Genomic DNA, 19,614 nt, shown 5'->3' on the forward strand with positions numbered 1-19,614 from the left:
TACTAGAGCATGTCTCTCAGTGTGGACGTGTCTATTAGCCACAGGCAAGATGTCAGTGGCAATGTAAAAATTCAGAGATAAAAAGAGAAGCGAAGAAAGAGGGGAAAAAAGAAGGTAACAGGTGACACTCATATGTGGTTGTGGCTGCATAAATCAAGGACAATTTTCTACAAATGAGAAGAATCTTCTTGGACCACTGAGCACTGAGATGTCTTACTAAAGCTGGGATGTAGGTCTGGGTACCTAAGTAACAATAAAAAAAAAAAAAAAAAAGATGGGGGCAGCAAGATTTAACAGGAAAAAACCGAGGAGCACAGACCTAGATTTTACCCCAACTCACATATTACCTCGCTGTGTGGTCATGGACAAATCACACCATCTCTATGGATATCAGTTTTGTAAAACAAGAGAGTTAAACATAGCAATTGTCAAACTTAATACCCAAATGACAAAGGATGGTGAAGGCTGGGCGTGCAGGCTGCTGTAAGTCTCAGATTTCTCTGGTCTTGTGCCACCTATTTAAATAGATTTCATAGAGATTCTACTTTCAGGGTCTGTATGACCCTGGACAATTTATTTATTCTCTCTGAACCTTACTTTTCTTGGGCCGACTCTCCAATAAGAATAACTAGAGAAATTGGAAAGAAGTTTTAAAAATCTATTTGAAAGTATCAGATAGATACCAGTGCAGTGAGACTTTGTCAGACCAAGATCTGCGAGAGAAAGGAAGGCAAGAAGGAAAATGTGGCTTTTGGTGTCCATATCCCTGAAGGCCATTGACAATTCCAGAAGCTGAGAAGCTGAGCAGAGCTTCCATCCACCACACAGAAATGGAAGGATAAAACTGGAGTTCAGGGCCCATCAGAGAGTGAGGACCTTGGCAAACATGTTAGGTTTTCAATGGGGACCCCAATGAGCTGCAATCTAGGAACAGAATTCACCTGGAGATAGGCCAGCCTTCACATAGGACGAAATGGTTCTTTGACTCATCTCAGTCACTGAGTTATTATTGCCTGTCCCCTTCCCAGCTGCCAACTAGAAGAAAAACTAAATTCTGTCTGCGGGAATATGCCATCATTCAGAGCATCAAATTATCTCTAAACTTAAAATCCAGTGCTCAGAAGAAATAACCAGTTATAAGGGGAAAAAAAGGTTGACCAAAAGCCAAGAGAGGGAAAAAACATTAAACAGACATGTGGAAGATCCAGATACTGGGGTTACACACACAGACTTGAAAATATGTTCAAAGAATTAAAAGACAAGAAACAACATTTTGACAAAGAACTAGAAAACATTTTAAAAATCAAGTGGAAATTTTAGTCATAAAACTACCATTGTTAAAATCAGTTACCAGATGGATGGGTTTATATGGATATTAGACACAGTGAACAGAGAACTGGGGAACTGGAATATATGTCAGAAAAAAAAAAAAAAAGATCCAGACTAAGGTGCAGGGAGACAAAAGGATGGCAAATATAAGAAGAATGTAAGAGGCATCCAGGACACAGAGAAAAGGTGTCACATACATGTAATTTCACTCTCAGTAGGATTAGAAAGAGAGAACGCGTCAGGAACAATATTTGAAGAGAAAATGGTGGAGAATATTCCAATATTGAAGAAACAAATCAAGCTGCAAAGTCAAGAAGCACTGTAGGCCCTGAAGAGAAAAAAAAATATGAAGAAAAAAAAATACCTAAGTGCATTAAAGAAGAACTGGTAAAAGCAAAATATAGGTGAAAAACGTTTAAAAATAGCCAAGGAAAAACAGAAATAATGGGAGGTGGGACACAATGAAATTATATCTTCAAAATGCTGAAATAAAATACGTGGCAACCTGGAACTCTATACTTAGTAAAAATATACTTCAATATAATAATAATAATAAAAGAATTTCCAGACAAACAAAAACAGAGAATTTGTTACTAGAACTCTTGCACTAAAAATAATAATAATAAAGGGTGGTCTTTAGAAAGAAGGCAAATGATCTCAGATGGAAGCTCACAGATGGAGAAAATAATGTCATTTAGAAAAGGTAAATTTGTGTGTAAATCTAAATGAATATTGAGTGTCGAAAATGACAGTAATTTCTTCTGGGATTTAAAAATACATAGAATTAAAATGCATGACAACAGGAGCATGGAATCTGGAGGGAAATAACTGGAATTTAAGTATTCTACATTCCTTCTACTGTGTTAAAGAAGGGTAGAGATATTAACATTGGGTTAACAAGGTAAAAGTAATTTTGTAATTTCTACTAATTACAAAAAGGGTATAAACAGGGAGCTAACTGATAAGCTAAAAGAGGAGGAAATGGAAAATATTTAAATGGATAGAAATCAAGATAAGAAAAACATTCTGAATAGAATAGGTGGGTATAATATAAATAGTAAGATAGCAGCATTAAATGCAAATACATGACTAATTATATTTAATGTCAATGAACTGGGGTCCTCTTCCAGTAAGAACGAGTAAATTCCTATAACCACCAACCCTCTCACTGATAATAACAACACACTTTAACAAAACACACAAAAAATGACAACCTAAGGGCTCTGGAGAGTGAACAAAAGCAGGCGGATTTGGAGAAAGATCTGGAGAAGGAATCTAGCATCTAGGTGAGTTACCTAGTTTTTCAGTTTTGCCATGAGGGCAGGCCACAGTCACACCACGGCATGGGACGGTCCAACTGTGATGGAGAACCTACCATCAATCTTGCCTAAGGAACCAGAAGATGGAGCCTAGGGCAACCAGAGTTACTAGGGAATGAGGAGGGAACCTAAATTTTGTGTACAAACTCTGCTCACATCTCTGGCTGATCCTGGAATTGTTCATGCACAGGGAAGATTTTCAGGAGTCCAACTAAAAATTTAAAAATCTCTGAACTGAGATTTGAGCTGCCACCCACCTCAGGTGACATCATGTTTACACTGTGAGTGTAATCAAGCTAATCGCCTGCTAAAATGAAACAATAAAGAGCCTCCACAACATATCATCCACAATGCCCATGATACAATCCCAAATCACATCACCTAAGAAACATAATGGCAACCCTGAGATGACCCAGATGTTGGAATTCCCAAAGACTTTAATATCACTATTATGATTAACCTCAGTGCAGAAAAATAAAGAAAAAACTCGTAACAAATAAAGAAGAACTCTCAGCCAAAAATAGAAAACGTAAGAACAAATGAGAATTTTAGAACTGAAAAAATACAATATTGGAAATAAATATTCACTGTATGGGATTAATAACAGACTAGAGATTAGGGAGGAAAAAGTCTCTGAACATGAATACATCAATACAAATTGTCCAATCTGAAGAACAGAGAAAAAGATTGAAAAAAATAAACAGAGACCTAGGGATCTGTGGGCAGTATCAAAAGGCCTAACATTAGTAATTGAAGTCCCAGGTGGAGAAAAGTGAGAGGAGATAAAAGCATTTGGGAAAAAAATAGATGGGAAATTTTCCAAATTTGCTAAATGGCATATATTTACAGATTTAAGGAGTCAACAAATGACAGACAGGAAAAATACAAAGAAAACTATGTTTAGGCACATTGTAATTAATCTGCTGAAAGCCAAAGACAAAAGCGGCCCGAGAAAAACTACACAATACACACAGTGGGACAATGATTCAGATGACTGCTAAATTTTCATGAGAAACTACGGAAACAGAAAACAGGAACAACAGCTTTCAAGTTAAGACATTTCTGGACAAAGTAAAACTAAGGACAGTTCATTGCCCACAGATCTTTGTTATAAGAAATATGACAATAATTATTTCAGATTAAAGGAAATGATACCAGAAGGAAACCTGACTGTTGAGGAGTGAATAAAGAGCATACAAGTGGTAAATATAAAAGGTTATTTTATCTAGGTGAACATAAAATACTGTAAAAACTAAAACAATAAGGCTTCTAAAAGATTATACAGGCATCTGTCTTCATGACTTCGGGGTAGGAAAAGATTTCTTGGACTACATTAAATTTCTATTCATCAAAAGACATAATTCATTTATTAGCCAAACTGGGACACTTCTGAAAATGAAAGGGAGGAAAATTATTACTCTGGACGTCTAGGCATAAGCTGGGACAGTGGGGCACAAACTGGAAATACAGTGACACTCACTATCTATCTTAGGTAAATACCCAATAGGAATGTGCCCAATGAGCACCAAAAGATATGTCCAAGAATGTTTACAGCAGCATTATTCATGACCGCTCCAAATGGAAACATCTCAAATGTCCATTAACATTGAATTGTGATGTAATCACATAATGGAAGACTACATGGCAATGCAAATGTATTAAACACTGCAACACCCAATAAGATGGATTATTTCTGAAATGTAACATTAAGCAAAAGAAGCCAGACATAAAATAGCATATGCTATATTACTTCATTTTACTTAACGTTCAAAAACACGCAACATTACCCTATGGTTTTAAAAGTCTGAATAGAAAGGGAGGGAGTTATGATTGAGAAAGGGGACAAGAGAGGCTTCTGAAGTACTGGTTCTATTGCTTAATCTGTGTGATAGTTATGAATGTGTTCACTTTGTGATAATTCATCAACTTGTATACTTATGACTTTTAAACTTTTGTTTGCATATTATTCTTCAATCAAAAAGTTTATAAAAAGGAAATCTAACCTAAATGTAATATGCAAAACTATAAAACTCCTAGAAGATAGCATAGGGGAAATCTAAACGATCTTGAGTTTGGCAATGACTTTTTAGGTACGACACCAAAGGCATGACCATGAAAGAAGTAATTGATAAGTTAGACTTACTTTAAAGTTAAAAATTTCTGCTCTGCAAAAGATACTGTCAAGAGAATGGGAAGACATCACAGACAGGAAGAAAATATTTGCAAAATTATTTTGATAAATGACTGTTAACCAAAATTCACAAAGAACTCTTAAAACTCAACCATAAGAAAATGAACAACCTATTAATAAATGGGTAAAAGATCTGAAAAGACACCTCACCAAAGAAGATACACAGATGTCAAATAAGCATGTGAAAAGATGCTCTGCATCATATCATTAGGGAAATGCAAATTAAAACAACAATGAAATACCAGTATACACCTATTATAATGGAAAAATTGCAAGCACTGACACCACTAAATGCTGGCAAGGACGTGGAGCATCAGGAACTCTAATTCATTGTCAGTGAAAATGCAAAATGGTAGAGTCACTTTGGAAGACTTGGTTTCCTACAAAACTAAACATACTCTTTCCATATAATCCAGCAAATTGCATTCCTTGATATTTACTCAGATAACCTGAAAATTTATGTCTACACAAAACCTGCACACAGATGTTTACAGCAGCTTTATTCATAATTGCCCAAACTTGGAGAAACTAAGCTGTCTTTCAGTAGGTGGCTGGATAAATAAATTGTGGTACATTCTAATGATGGAATATTACTCAGCACTAAAAAGAAATAGTTTGTCAACCCCTGAAGAGACATGGAGGAACCTTAAACACATATTACTAAGTGAAAGGAGTCAAGTCAATCCGAAAAGGCCATATACTGTATGATTCCAACCATATAACATTCTGGAAAAGGCAAAACTGTAGAGATATTAAAAAGATCAGTGGTTGTCAGGAATTAGTGGGAAGGGAGGGATGAATAGGTGGGGCACAGAGGATTTTTAGGGCAGTGAAACTTTTCTGGATGATACTACAGTGGTGTATACCTGTCAAACTCCCCAGAATGTACAACATCAAGAGTGAACCCTAATGTAAACTATGGACTCTGGATAATTATGTTGTTGTCAGTGTTGGCTCATCAATTGTAACAAATGTACCACTCTGGTGGGGGATGTTGACAGTGGAAGAGGCTGTGCATATGGCTCCAGGGGGTGGGGGGTGGTGCAGGGTTTCGAATATATGAGAACTCTATTTTCTGCAAAATTCTGCTGTGAATCTAAAAATGCTGTAAAAAAATTAAGTCTATTTTTTTAAAAAAGAAATAACTTCAGTGCTTACTTACATAATGTAAAAGACGTAAAGCTATTTGTATCCTCATCAATAATATATCCATACTTTTATTATTAAAACATGTATATTACAGGGAATTTAATAAAATTGCTACTCTGGGAGAATGTTCCTGGCTGCAGGCCCAGGTTGGACAGGTCTGGGCCAGGCACCTCCCAGCAAAGGTAGCCCCAGGGAGTGCTCCCCGAGGTCAGCACAGGGCTTAGGTTCTAATTCTCATAATCTCCTTCTGCTTGACATTTTATGCTTCCACGATGGGGATCCAGAGCAGCTTATCCAGGATGACTTCTGAGGCAGCACAGCTCTACCAGCCATGTCTGACTATTGCCTCAGGCCACTACAGAGAGTTCTAGATTTCACACTTTCCTGAGCATGCCGGACATTGCTCCACCAGGGCTCAAATTCGCTGTCGGAAGAAGAGGACTCACGGCCTAAGAGTCTTTCCTCCACCTCCAGCTGCTGCAGGAGTCCAGCCGCTGCAGGCACTGCCTCCGAGCAGCAGATAGGAGGCTCTAGAGGGTACCAGGGCAGCCAGAAAGAAGGGAAGGCCTCCCCACAGCACAGGGGTGTGAGAACACCCTCCAGCACTCTCATGTCTGACTTCCAGCCAGGAATGTTTAATGACATATCATGACAGGATCAGCAAACAAATCCAAACTCAGCCAGCGTCTGCTGACTGCCAACTCCCTGCCTGTCCAAGGGGCAGCCCAGTGTGGGGGCTGAGAGCCAGATTGCCTGGAAACTCAGGGTTATTCACACAGTCCTCTGCTTGGGTTCCTGAGCTGTACGTATCCTGCTGGGAGAGAGCTGAATAAGCTCATCCTGGCTGTCCACTCTTGGGAAGGTGCATCCTGCAGGCTATCTGGGAAAGAAAAGAAGCTGGGACCACAGGGCCAGGCTGGAGCACTAGGACTGCCATGTGGCTGGTCCCTGTGGGGAAGAGACATGCTTAAATTCAGCCCAAATCACAGGGTCTGCCTCTGTCCACGGGGCAGTTAGCAGGTAAGGACTCTGGCTCTGAAGTCAGGCTGAACAGGATTGCATGTGGCTTCCCCAGGCCACAGTACCTCTTGGGTTGATGTGACTGTTAAATGGGATAGTATATAAAGTCCTTAGCAGAGAATCTGAAACACACATTACTAAGTATTAGCTGCCACCAACACCCCCGGACTCTGAAAACCTCAGATCGCCCCTACAAATGATCCCATATACCGGGTAGTCCAGTTGAGGTGGGGTAGGGGTTGGAGTAGTGCACAATAGAAGCAAAATTTACAGGGGGTGAAGTGATAATGACACGAATTCCCAAGCATCGTCGTGGTAGGCTGAATAATACCCTCCAAAGAAATCCAGGTCCTGATCCCTGGAACTTATGAATGCCACCTTGCAGGGCAAAAAGGACTTTGCCAGTGTGATTGTGTTAAGAACTTTAAGGTGGAAAGACCATTTTGGATTATTGGGGTGGGGGGCCTACCTCTAATCAAAAGTGTTCTCATAAGAGGGAGGCGAATGGAGATTTGGCAACAGAAGAGGAAAAGGCAATGTGACAATGGAGGCAGAGACTGGGATAAGGTGGCCGTAGGCTACAGAATGCTGGCAGCCACCAGAAGCTGGGAAGAGGCAAGAGTGATTTCTGCCCTAGAGCCTCCAGAAGGAGTCAGCCCTGCCAACACCTTGGTTTTATCCCATAAGATTCATTTTGAATTTCTGGCCTCCAGAGCTACAAGAGAATAATGTTTTGTTGTTTTAAGTCATTAAATTTGCGGCAATTTGTTGCAGCAACAAGAGGAAACTAAAACATTGGATTAGAATCCTGGCCAACAGCTAGGCATCCAGACAACAGAATCTAGGCCTCGGGGAGGGACGCTGGAAGACCCTCTCAGTACCACAGACACTAAACCAGTTAGGTTCAGGAATGAGCTCCAGCACCAGGCAAACAGAATGAAACTGGAGCTGAGGTAGAGGCCAAGTCACAAGGGCAGTGGTGTCATGAAGGGCAGCAGGGAAGTGGCACTTCCACGGGCACTGTGGCCTGGGGCTTGCGCACGCATTCCACAGAGCAAGTTTACAGCAGCAAGCACACCTCCAGCCCCTCGGCAGGTGGACCTGCATTCACATATGAAGTGCCCACCTCAGTCAGGGTAGGCTCTGGGCCGGCAGTCTGTGCACTGGTGGTGGTCTGTGAACTGTTTTTTGTTTCTTTGTTTGTTTGTTTGTTTGTTTTTGAGACAGAGTCTCTCTCTGTCACCCAGGCTGGAGCGCAGTGGCGCGATCTTAGCTCACTGCAGCCTCCACCTCCCCGGTTCAAGCGATTCTTCTGCCTCAGCATCCTGAGTAGCTGGGATTACAGGCATGCACCACCACACCCAGCTAATTTTTTTTGTATTTTCAGTAGAGACAGGGTTTCACCACGTTGGTCAGGCTGGTCTCAAATTCCTGACCTTGTGATCCGCCGGCCTTGGACTCCCAAAGTGCTGGGATTACAGGCGTGAGCCACCGCACCTGGCCAGTCTGTGAACTGCTACCCAACAGTAAAGAGATTAGGAAAAAAATTGACAATAAGTGCTTAGAAACTTCCAGCAATTTGGCATTGCCAGGACATTTTTGCAATGTTACTTTCTTGCTGTTGAATCTTCTAATAAAATGCTATGCTTACATTTTGAATGCCTTTTTAAAAACTATTTTTCCAGAAATTTGTTTTCATTGTATTTTTTAAGGGTCTTGGTCCATAGTAAATTGGAAATTTAAAACACACACACACACCCTCCTGCAAGAGGACAGGGAGGAGACAGCAGCAGTGGCACAGGTGTGGTCTGACAATCCTTCCAGGGGAGGGCTTGCACGTGACTGCCTGAAGACAGAAGGGCTAGACACCATGCACAGGCTCCGGGAGCTCTTCAGTGTCCTGGTTGGCACCCAATCCCCTGCACTCTCACGACCTTGGGAATGATCCTATCTGTCAGAAGATAAAGAGCCCAGGTACGGCTCTCACTTTCCTGCTTAATGAGGCATATTCCACTTTATTTGCACTTCCTCGATGCACACCAACCCAGAGGTGGGGTGTATGCTGGGCGTCAGGATAAAGCTGGCCCAGGTGGGAGACACTGCTATCTATAATCCAGAAATAGGGAAAGGCATGCAATGAAAAGAAGATGACTGTCTAGGCTGGACTACCTATATTGCTCAAGTGCAGCATAAGACAAGGATGCTCTGCCTCCCTTGCCTCACTTGTGCCCCTGGACAACCCCATGAGACTGAGATTATCACTCTCACTTCACAGAAAACCCAAAGTTGGTTCAGAGAGGCACAGAGGAGCACAGGTGGTACAGGAGGTAATTCAAGTGCAGACTTTGGAAGTAAGACCTGTATTCAGATCCCACCTTTGTCACTAACCAGCTGGATAACCTTGGAGTTATTCAACCTCTCTGGGCCTGAGTCTGCATATTTGTAAAATGTGGATACTAATACCTGCATCATAGGCTTCTTGTGATAATTAAAAGGAGGAACATCTAGAAAACACGTGACACACGGCATATAACCTGAAGTCCTCAATAAGCGTTGGCTTTTAAAAAAAGAGGCTTGACGGGGAGGAGAGCCACAGCTACAGGGTGAAGGAACCAGTGCTTTCTGGCTATAAGGACAGTGCACTTTCCAATGCTTATGGCATCACCACACAGATGACAACTGGAAGCTGGGAACTACAGTAGCATTACAGACTCTAGTGGGACTAAAAGGACATACCATCTAGAACATCAAGAAGGCAAGATACAGCATAAAATAAAAGTAATTTACTTAAGAATAGCAACTTTTGTTCAAGTCATGCCCATGTTCTGTAAATGTAATAAAAAAACTATCCTGTTTACAATACAAATCATCAAAGAATTGGAAATTTGGAACTAAGCAAGTTTAATTTTTAGGTGGTAGCCCCACTAAATCTAAATTCCATTTTCTTAGTTTTATTATCTATACACACTCATTAGAACACCACATAATCACCAGTATTTTGTGAAATGTGATATAAAGATGTAATTGTAGATGAAACAAAACAGTTTAAGAAAATAAGTGATTTCATAAGGTGGTGTATATTCACTTTGTTTCAGTAGTGTATGGTAATTAAAGCACTAAATCAAGCACTCTAACAACAGGAAGTAACATGAGTCTCAAAGTTTCCCCATTGTATATTTCATACCCTGAATGAACTAGTTTGAAATAGCAACTTAAACTAGTATTTGTCAAGAAAAAGATAAAAAGCGTAAAAAATTGATTTTGTACTATTTTCAGTGTTAGCATTAATATGCAAAACTAGCCACTCAAAAACTTGAAAAAAGCTATCTCTCTTTGGGCCTGGCGCGGTGGGTCATGCCTGTAATCCCAGCACTTTGGGAATCACGAGGTCAGGAGATCGAGACCATCCTGGCTAACACAGTGAAACCCCGTCTCTATTAAAAACACAAAAATTAGCCGGGCGTGGTGGCGGGTGCCTGTAGTCCCAGCTACTCGGGAGGCTGAGGCAGGAGAATGGCGTGAACCCGGGAGGCAGTGCTTGCAATGAGACAAGATCGCGCCACTGTACTCCAGCCAGGGTGACAGAGTGAGACTCCGTCTCAAAAAAAAGAAAAGAAGTATCTCTCTTTAAAAAATAACATGGAGTCTTGTTCTGAATCTCAAGTAGAATTCTTCAAAGACACTTGGCTTTATGATTTCCATCTCACGAGAACACAGTAGTTGAAAAACTAAAATGGATGTCCTGAGCAAGGCTATCAGTAAGGCCTAAGGGATTTGTAATGACAACTTAGTATTACATCCCCTATTCCCTTTAGCCAGAAGTCAGGTTCCTACCTACCAGAACCTAACAGGAGCATGGAACTGCAAGACAGTGGCTCTAGAGTACTGAAGCTGGGAGACGTTTACCTATAGAAGAGGTGGAGGTAAACTTGAACGTGAACTCGGCCAGCTGTCATTACAATAAGGAAAACATGAGAATTATAAAGACCCAGTGATGGTCCCAGGAAATGGCAGCTGAGAGTGGTAGGCAGAGGCAAGACATAAGAGCATTTGGTGCCCAGGAAAACAGCTCTGATTAGCTCAACAGCCTCCAAACCATGGACAAAAGTGAAAGCTCACTAGGCTGGCTCTGACTCTGTGAAATATAGGCATACATTCTATGTACATCTTATGCATAGTTTACTTTGCAAATGAAGGAACTGTGAAATGTATTTCCAGAGTGATTAAAATAATAATTCTTCAAAGTTTTAGCGGTTAATGGAGTAAGTTTCACCTATGTGAAAAATTTGCTCACTGGGAAGTCTTTAGTGTCTCACTGTGAATAAAAGAGACAGGAGAGAGCTGTGATGTGAGGGGAAACTATGCTGAAAAAATCTGAGCATCTCTGATCTCCCATTTCCTGTAAAATGAACAAAAGAGAAAGAAGAGAAATGGCAGGTAAAATGCAAGATATGATAAAAACTAGATCAAAAACAGGACACAGATTTTAAAAATATAGCTACTTAAAAGTAAGCCTACATTTTTGATGTGAAGCAGAGAATATATGTTTTTCATGTCAAGAGGAACAAATCCAGAAGTAAAATCCCCACCAAATAAGCCTATGATATTTTGCAGTTTGATGTTGCCACTGTCAGAAGATGCCTTCTGAAAACAGTTAAAAGGGAAACACCGAAATAATAAGCACAAACACAGAACCCAGAAAAGAGCTTCCTATGTGGAAGATGATTTGAATTTTTGCATTCTGACAACCCCAGTCATAGATAATAGGTGTTTCCTAAAATCCTTTGCTAAAGGCCATCTGAGCACTAACATATTACATTAATATAAATCTCATCTTACAAAGATGGCTTTATAAAAAGAATGTATGCAGGTGATTTTATGACAAGATAAGAAACATTCATAGTATTTAACTCTATAGATGCAATTTTCCAAAAATCTCCTTCTGCGTTCTACCACACCACCCCTTGGAGAATCAAGGTTATATCTGAACAACTTAAGGCCTTCACATGCTGTGGGAAAACTGGAATGTCAAGGTTCATGGTGAGAACAACCACCGTGAAAGCAACTGTCTTATCCTGCTTTTGACCCAGGAGATCAGTGACCAGCACCCCTGTGTCTAGAGGCAGGAAGGGGCCATTGTTGGAGCAACTAGTCAGAGTTATGGTAAAGGAAGTGGCATCCGTCTGGGCAAACAGAAAAACCAAAATGTAAATTTTAAAAATTCACTGTAAGGACACTTCACAGTGAGGACCACACCATATCAATACTAGAGCTTCTATCTGAGATGTGCTGTAATGTATTTAAGGAATACTCTCATCCAGTATTTTACAATTTTATCCTTTACTTATTTATATCCAATATTTACTTTTAAGTAAATGTTGGTATCTGAAGGGCTAAGCATTAATTACCTGAAAATTCCACTGCAATCACTATTACTGATCCAGCACTGTGAGTTAGACACATTAGACACGCAATATTGTGTCTGATGCTGAACAGATAAATGAAGGCATGAACGAATGAGGAAAAGAATAACTAATAAAGCTCTTTATTCATTCACCAGGTATTTATTGAGGACTCCACTGTGTGCCAAGGCAGAGGCCTAACTCAAAAAGTAAGCAAACAAACATGAGAATGACAGATTATGACAAGTGGCATGAAGAAAATAAATCAGATAATAGGAAGTGATTGGAAGGAGAAGACACTCTAGATGAGGTGATCCTGGGAGGGTCTCTGAGGTAGAGGCCTTTGAGCTGAGCCAAGCCCTGAAGGATGAGGAGTGATTCTGCCTCCTCATACAGAGAAGAGCATCAGCAACCCAGCAGAGGGAACAGCAGGCACAAAGGCCCTGAGGCCAGAAAAGACTTGGCTTATTTTAAGAAACAGGAAGGACATCAGTGCAATGCCATGTTTTAAATGCTGAGTACAATAATGCACACAGAAATGTCATACCTTAGAGACACTTTCAGATAATTGTACTAAGTTTTTCTAAAGAACTCTACAAACAAATGACATAGAGGTTTGAGACAATCACTTGAGTAATTCAGGCAATTTGTCACACAGGAACTACACTCATATTTTGAACTTTATTTTTTACATAATTAATTCAGTATAAAGGATAACAAATATATACTACTTGCTTTAGTTCAGAGCATAATAGTATAGATATTTATATCCCACTTCATATCATCTTTAAGTACCCTTTGGTGTGTCTGTAGGATAGGATAACAATTACTTTTAAGCTTTCCAACCTCATGCGGTTAGATATCTTTTTCTTCATTTGAGATATTTAAATGAAATTCAACATTTAAAGAAATATCTTGGAAGCACTTTGCACGTGGGACACAAAGAATTGTAATCCTCATAACAATTTCTCACAACTTGTCAAATTCGACTTTTACTGTGGGTGGATTCTTACAAGTTCACAGAGTAACTAAGGAGAATTGTGCAGCAATTAAAGCAATTAAGAGCAAATCCATAACTTCTTGAGTCTTTGGTTGTATTTTAGTTGAGTCACAAGATAATTCTCTTCTCCCAAGCATCAGATCCACATTCATAGCCTTGTCTACACTTTGCTGATAATCCTACTGGTGTGTTGCACCCTCACAAGAAGCAATTTAAAACTGTTCTCTTAAAAGACAAAAATAAATTAATTAATGAGACCAAAGGGATAATGGCAGAAAAATAAGAATTTTTAAATGGTCCTCTTTTTGGGAAGGAAAGAAAAGAAAGATTGTATGGGCAAACCTAAACAGATTTGTCACTATGAGTAACAAATTCAGAAAGGGTAAACTCCACATTGTTAACAGTGGTTACCTCTAGGGTGGGGCTGGAGGAGTAGTGATCAAGGGGAAGGACTTTACATATACAGTATATATATTTTTTCTTTTTTAAAAAAAGATGGGTTCTCACTATTTTGTCCAGGCTGGTCACAAATCCTGAACTCAGGTGATCCTCCTGCTTCAGCCTCCCAAGTAGCTGGGACTACAGGTGGGCACCACTGTACTCAACTTGTGTGTGTGTGTGATACTATGTGGTGTAAAGTAGTGATATTATGCTTGGTTTTTACTTTTTTTTTGCATTTCTCAGTATCTTGAAAATATTTCTTTTAGTGGGCCAGTAGATTAAATTTCTGACCACTTAATTTCATCTGGCTGTCAACAAAATCTCTTTCTCTTTCTCTTTTTCTCTCTCTGAAACGTATACATGAACTTTTATCTAAAACTTCGATGACAATTTGCATGGCATGGGTGCAGTCTCCTCTCGGGCTCTCAGGTCTACAACTGCTAAAATTCCAAAGTACTGACATTTTAATAAAATAGTTAAGTTGTAAATTTTCCAACTATGACATTGAAATATCCTGTATTTTCCCATCTGTTTTTCCTCAGTGAACACTGTGCCTTTACTAGTTATTTGAGGAGGGTTATCAATAGGCTATTTGATGAGATCAATAAAGCACATTAATCTTCTAAATTTATACTTAATTGGAAATCTGTAGGTCTCAGAATACCAAGGTACTATTTGTGCCTCCATTTGTCCCCCACATGTAGCTAGGCCAGGTTGGCCATTACTGCATGTCCAGGAGCTAGCATAGCACCTGGGACATGTCAGATGCTCAATAAGTACTTGTGGAATGAATGAATATGTCAGTCTTATGAATGGGTCCGCAGGAAGGCAGCAGGAAGCAGTGGAAAGCTTTGGAATCAGATAGATCTGTGTTGGATTTCCAGCCCTGCCACAGATGACCTGTGTGGCCTTGAGCAAAATGATTAACTTCCTGAACCTCAGTTTATTTACCTCTATAATGCAAATAATAATACCTCCCTACCTCATAGGGATTGTTTGAGGATTAATTGAGATAATATATATGTACCTAAACATTTGCATTCATTAAACAGCAGTTCCTCCTTTTTATAGATACTTAAATTTTAGTCTAAAGATGGAACTAGCTGGGCAAGATGGTTCACGCCTGTAATCCCATCACTTTGGGAGGCCGAGGCAGGCAGATCACCTGAGGTCGGGAGTTCGAGACCAGCCTGACCAACATGGAGAAACTTTGCCTCTACTAAAAATACAAAATTAGCCGGGCATAGTGGCGCATGCCTGTAATCCTAGCTACTCGGGAGGCTGAGGCAGAAGAATTGCTTGAACTCAAGAGGCGGAGGTTGCAGCGAGCAAAGATCACGCCATTGCACTCCAGCCTGGGCAACAAGAATGAAACTCCATCTCAAAAAACAATAAAAAATAAAAAATAAATTAAAAAAAAACAGATGGAACTACCTGGAAGTTCTCTCTTTTCACCATTGTGTTAATAAAAATCAAACTTTATTTTTTATATACTATTTTGTCCACCTCAAATGGCTTTTGCCCTATTTCTTCCTGTCAAACCCAGACAAAATCTCAAGGTCAAGTTGAACCACCGCCTTTGCCTCAAAGCTTTTATCCTGTACTCCTGTCCCCAGCCAAAAGCAAGTTATTTTTCCTAAGTGTACTACCCTGCCTCTCTTACAGCATCTCACATTGTTGTGTTTAAAGTCATCTCTACCTATCATATCTCCCCTCCTAGCCTGTCAGCTTCCTGAAGGACAAGGGTGATTGCTAGTTCATAACTGCATCTCTCAAAAGCATTTTCTATAGTGCTTTCTGGGTAATAGATGTTTAGTAAATTTTAAAAAACCAAATTAATAAATGATCATATTTTCCCATAGGAAAAATAATATAATAGGCTATTACCTGCCTGTTCAAGAAATTGATTTGAAATAAATTACAGATAGAATTAATAGGATAGAAGCAAAGTTTCAATAACTATAAAAAACTATACAATGTTAAAATTAGGCTTCAGATTCTATAGAAAGTACATAAATGGGAGCTACGTACACTGCAGTGATGACGAGGGCTTCAGTGCAGCACAAAGACCCACTAATAAGCTAAAACACAAGTCTGCCACATCGTAAATTTGTCCTAACTCTTATAATCAGCTATAATGAATACAAAGCTTTCTTAAAAGAAGAATGATTTGGATAAGCAAGTTTCTTTAAATTCATGTCTTCTTTCTCTTCCGTCTTGTAACTGACGTCGTAGCAATTAGAGCCATTCAAAATCATTCTATGCATAGGTATATCAAAACATCACTTTCTCTCCTTAAATATATACAATAAAAATACATTAAAAAATAATGAACTTTCTACTGCCTCTCTCTTGCCTTCTCACCCTCCCTTCCCAGCACAGAAACCTCCTAGTTGACCACTTCCATATGGCTCTTGCTAGGACCTTCGGTTATTTTTGCCCCCCTTTATACTATGCTACTCTCTGAACCATGTGTTCTACTCTTAACTATTTTTATTCCTACTTCTGGGCTAATAATAGAAGCTAGTGCTTATTGAGCACTTACTATGTGCCAGGTACCATGCTAAGTCCTTTAAAGATCACATACCAGCCACAGCCTTCCAGGGTGGCAAGTAGTAGCTCAGAGAAGATAGCTCCAAACCAGACTGCAGCTGGAGGTGGTCAAGGAAGGCTTTCTGGAAGAGGCAGCTCTCAAATGGAGGTTTTAAAGGACAAGTCAGACAAAGAAGAAATAAAAGGAACCACATGTACAAAGGGCACTGATTGTGAAATAACAGGACATGTTCGAGGCACCACAAATCCTTTGATAACAGATCAGCCGGCTGTGGTTTGACCCTCCCAAGAGAATGGATAGCTAAGAATATTAGAACAACCAGAGTCAACCAAGGTTACTTGGCTGTTCTCTCTGCAAAGTACAATGATATCAACTTAAATGAAGTCATTACCAGTTTAGCCATAACCTGTGAACTAATAGATATCATAACCTTCTAGAACCTCTCTCTTAATACATTCCATCACATTCCCATGATTTGCTGTTCCCCTCTACCCTCAAGCCTCTGCCCTCAGCATGCTCCAATAACCTTACCCTAAGCAGGGAGCCAAGCCAACATCTAATACTTCAAGGAGAACAAGGGGCAGAAGTTTAGACCAGGGTTTCCAGACCTAAACATATGTAAACATCGCAGGTCTGTTTCAGTCGGTCTGAGGATGTGGCTGAGAGTTGACATTTCTAATGGGCTCCCAGGTGGTACTGTTCCGAGGACCACACTTTGAGAAGTAAGACTCTGGTAGAGCAGATTCTGCAAGTTGCACTGACTACATTCACATCCCTCCCCAACATGTACCACCTGAAGAACCTGTTATAAGCCTCGGTTTTCTCATCTGTAGAATGTGAAGTGGCTGCTGTGGAAATCAGATGAGAATGTATAAGGACTATCCAGCATCTAGTCAACTTTCAAGAAACAGTGGCTCCCATTGTTGAACAACTTTGGGGATGTCCAGCCAGAGCTCCCTCTGTGTCTTCCCTTTCACTTCCTTCCATCTGTTATTGATTCCACTTCTTCTGGCCTCCTCCTGGGCCATGACCTGTTGATTATTCCCTATTTTACTAATGTTTCCAATACTCCTCTTCTCTGCCTTAAAAAAAAGTTATTCACATCAAAAAACAAATAAATAAACTTCCCCAGTGACCTTCAGTCACTACCTTCTTCATTCCACAGTTCAACCTGAAATTTGAAAGGTATCAGCCTTGGCTGTCCCATCTACACCCCTATCCCCAACTCCTTAACCATTTGTCATCTAGATTCCACTCCCACAAAGCTAGGGAACTACTTTCTCAAGATCACGTACCAGCCACAGCCTTCCAGGGTGGCAAGTAGTAGCTCAGAGAAGATAGCTCCAAACCAGACTGCAGCTGGAGGTGGTCAAGGAAGGCTTTCTGGAAGAGGCAGCTCTCAAATGGAGGTTTTAAAGGACAAGTAAGACAAAGAAGAAAGAAAAGGAACCATATGTACCATTGATCCTGGAATAGGGAGATCCTATGGTCTTTTATAAACTGCCATTCTTCTTTACTTCTTGATATTAGTGACTTATCACCATAGTGACCTGGGAAGAGGCATGAGAAGGGTGGGGCCTAGCCACTGCAATGCAGTTATAGCACATCCCCTTGGGAGTTTAGCCAGTGTCCCCCACAATGCCATCATTGCATGGATTCCATAAATGGGGTTACCCCCAGAGCTGCCTTAATTCCTGAGTGAACAATGAGGGGTGAGCCTGGGATCTACACTGGAAAGGGTATTGTTTTCAGGAGATTTTTGGCTTTCTGTGTGACTCCGGAGTCCTCCTAACTCCCACCTGGCTGGTAAGATAAGCCTGGTCAGGAGCTGGAGCAGCTTCCAGAGAAAGTCTGGGCTAGGATTCTCCCAGCCCTGCTGCTTCTTCCCAGAAGGAAGTGGTATCTCTGGTTAGCTCTTCCTTCTGCCAAAGCAGTGTTCCATATTAAGAGTGTGGGGCCAAGGTTTAATAACAAGAGCCCGGAAAAATCACTATCTTCTGTGCACACATGCCCCCTAGGTATCTTGTTGAACAGAGTGGACAATTACAAGCAAGATCCAGAAGCTTCAGGGTCCCTCAGCCAAATACCATCAACATGTCACCCCACCTCTTAAGATGTAGCTCCAGTGCTAAGGGCACAAAGCAGAGGCAGAAGTGAACGGTAGGAGGGAATATGGGAAACTACCAGCTAGAGCAACCAGACAAGAGAAAGAAATAAAAGGCATCCAAATTGAAAAGGAAGTAGTCAAATTATTCTTGTTTGCAGATGATATGGTCTTATACTTGGAAAAACCTAAAGATTTCACCAAAAAACTATTAGAACGGATAAACATATTCAGTAAAGTTACAGGATACAAAATCAACATACAAAAATCAGTAGCATTTCTATATGCAAACAGTGGACAGTGTAAAAATCAAAAAGTAATCCCATTTAAAATAGCTACAAATAAAATACATAGGAATTAACAAAATAAGTGAAAGATCTCTACAATGAAAACTGTAAAACACTGATGAAAGAAATTGAAGAGGATACTAAGAATTGAAAAGATATTCCATGTCCATGGATTATAAGAGTTAATACTGTTAAGACGTCCATACTACCCAAAGCAATCTACAGATTCAATGCAATCCCTAGCAAAATACCAACAACATTCTTCACAGAAATAGAGAAAAAATCCTAAAATTTAAGTGGAATCACAAAAGACCCAGAATAGCCAAAGTTATCCTGAACAAAAAGAACAAAACTGGAGGAATCCCATTACCTGACTTCAAATCATACTCCAGAGCTATAGTAACCAAAACAGCATGGTACTGGCATAAAAACGGACACATAGAGCAATGGAACAGAATAGAGAACCCAAAAATAGATCCATACATCTACAGTAAACTCATTTTCAACAAAGGTGCCAAGAATATATATTGAAGAAAGGACAATCTCCTTAATGGGTGCTAGGAAAACTGGATATCCATATACAGAAGAATGGAACTAGAACCCTATCTCTCACCATATACAAAAATCAAATCAAAATGGATTAAAGGCTTAAATCTAAGACCTCAAACTATGAAACCGTTAAAAGAAAACACTGGGGACACTCTCCAGAACATTGGACTGGGCAAAGATTTCTTGAGTAATACCCCACAAGCACAGGCAACAAAGCAAGAATGGATAAATGGGATCATATCAAGTTAAAAAGCTTCTGCACAGCAAAG

At 40.1% G+C, this 19,614-nt stretch overlaps 1 protein-coding gene across 10 annotated transcripts in view; it reads right to left on the minus strand.

Moving 5' to 3' along the window:
* Positions 1-19,614, minus strand: part of PDE8B (phosphodiesterase 8B) — a 253,777-nt gene that overhangs the window by 145,791 nt on the left and 88,372 nt on the right. The gene's annotated exons all lie outside the window — the stretch shown is intronic.

This window comes from Pan paniscus, chromosome 4, assembly GCF_029289425.2.
Source record: "Pan paniscus chromosome 4, NHGRI_mPanPan1-v2.0_pri, whole genome shotgun sequence".
NCBI lineage: Eukaryota > Metazoa > Chordata > Mammalia > Primates > Hominidae > Pan > Pan paniscus.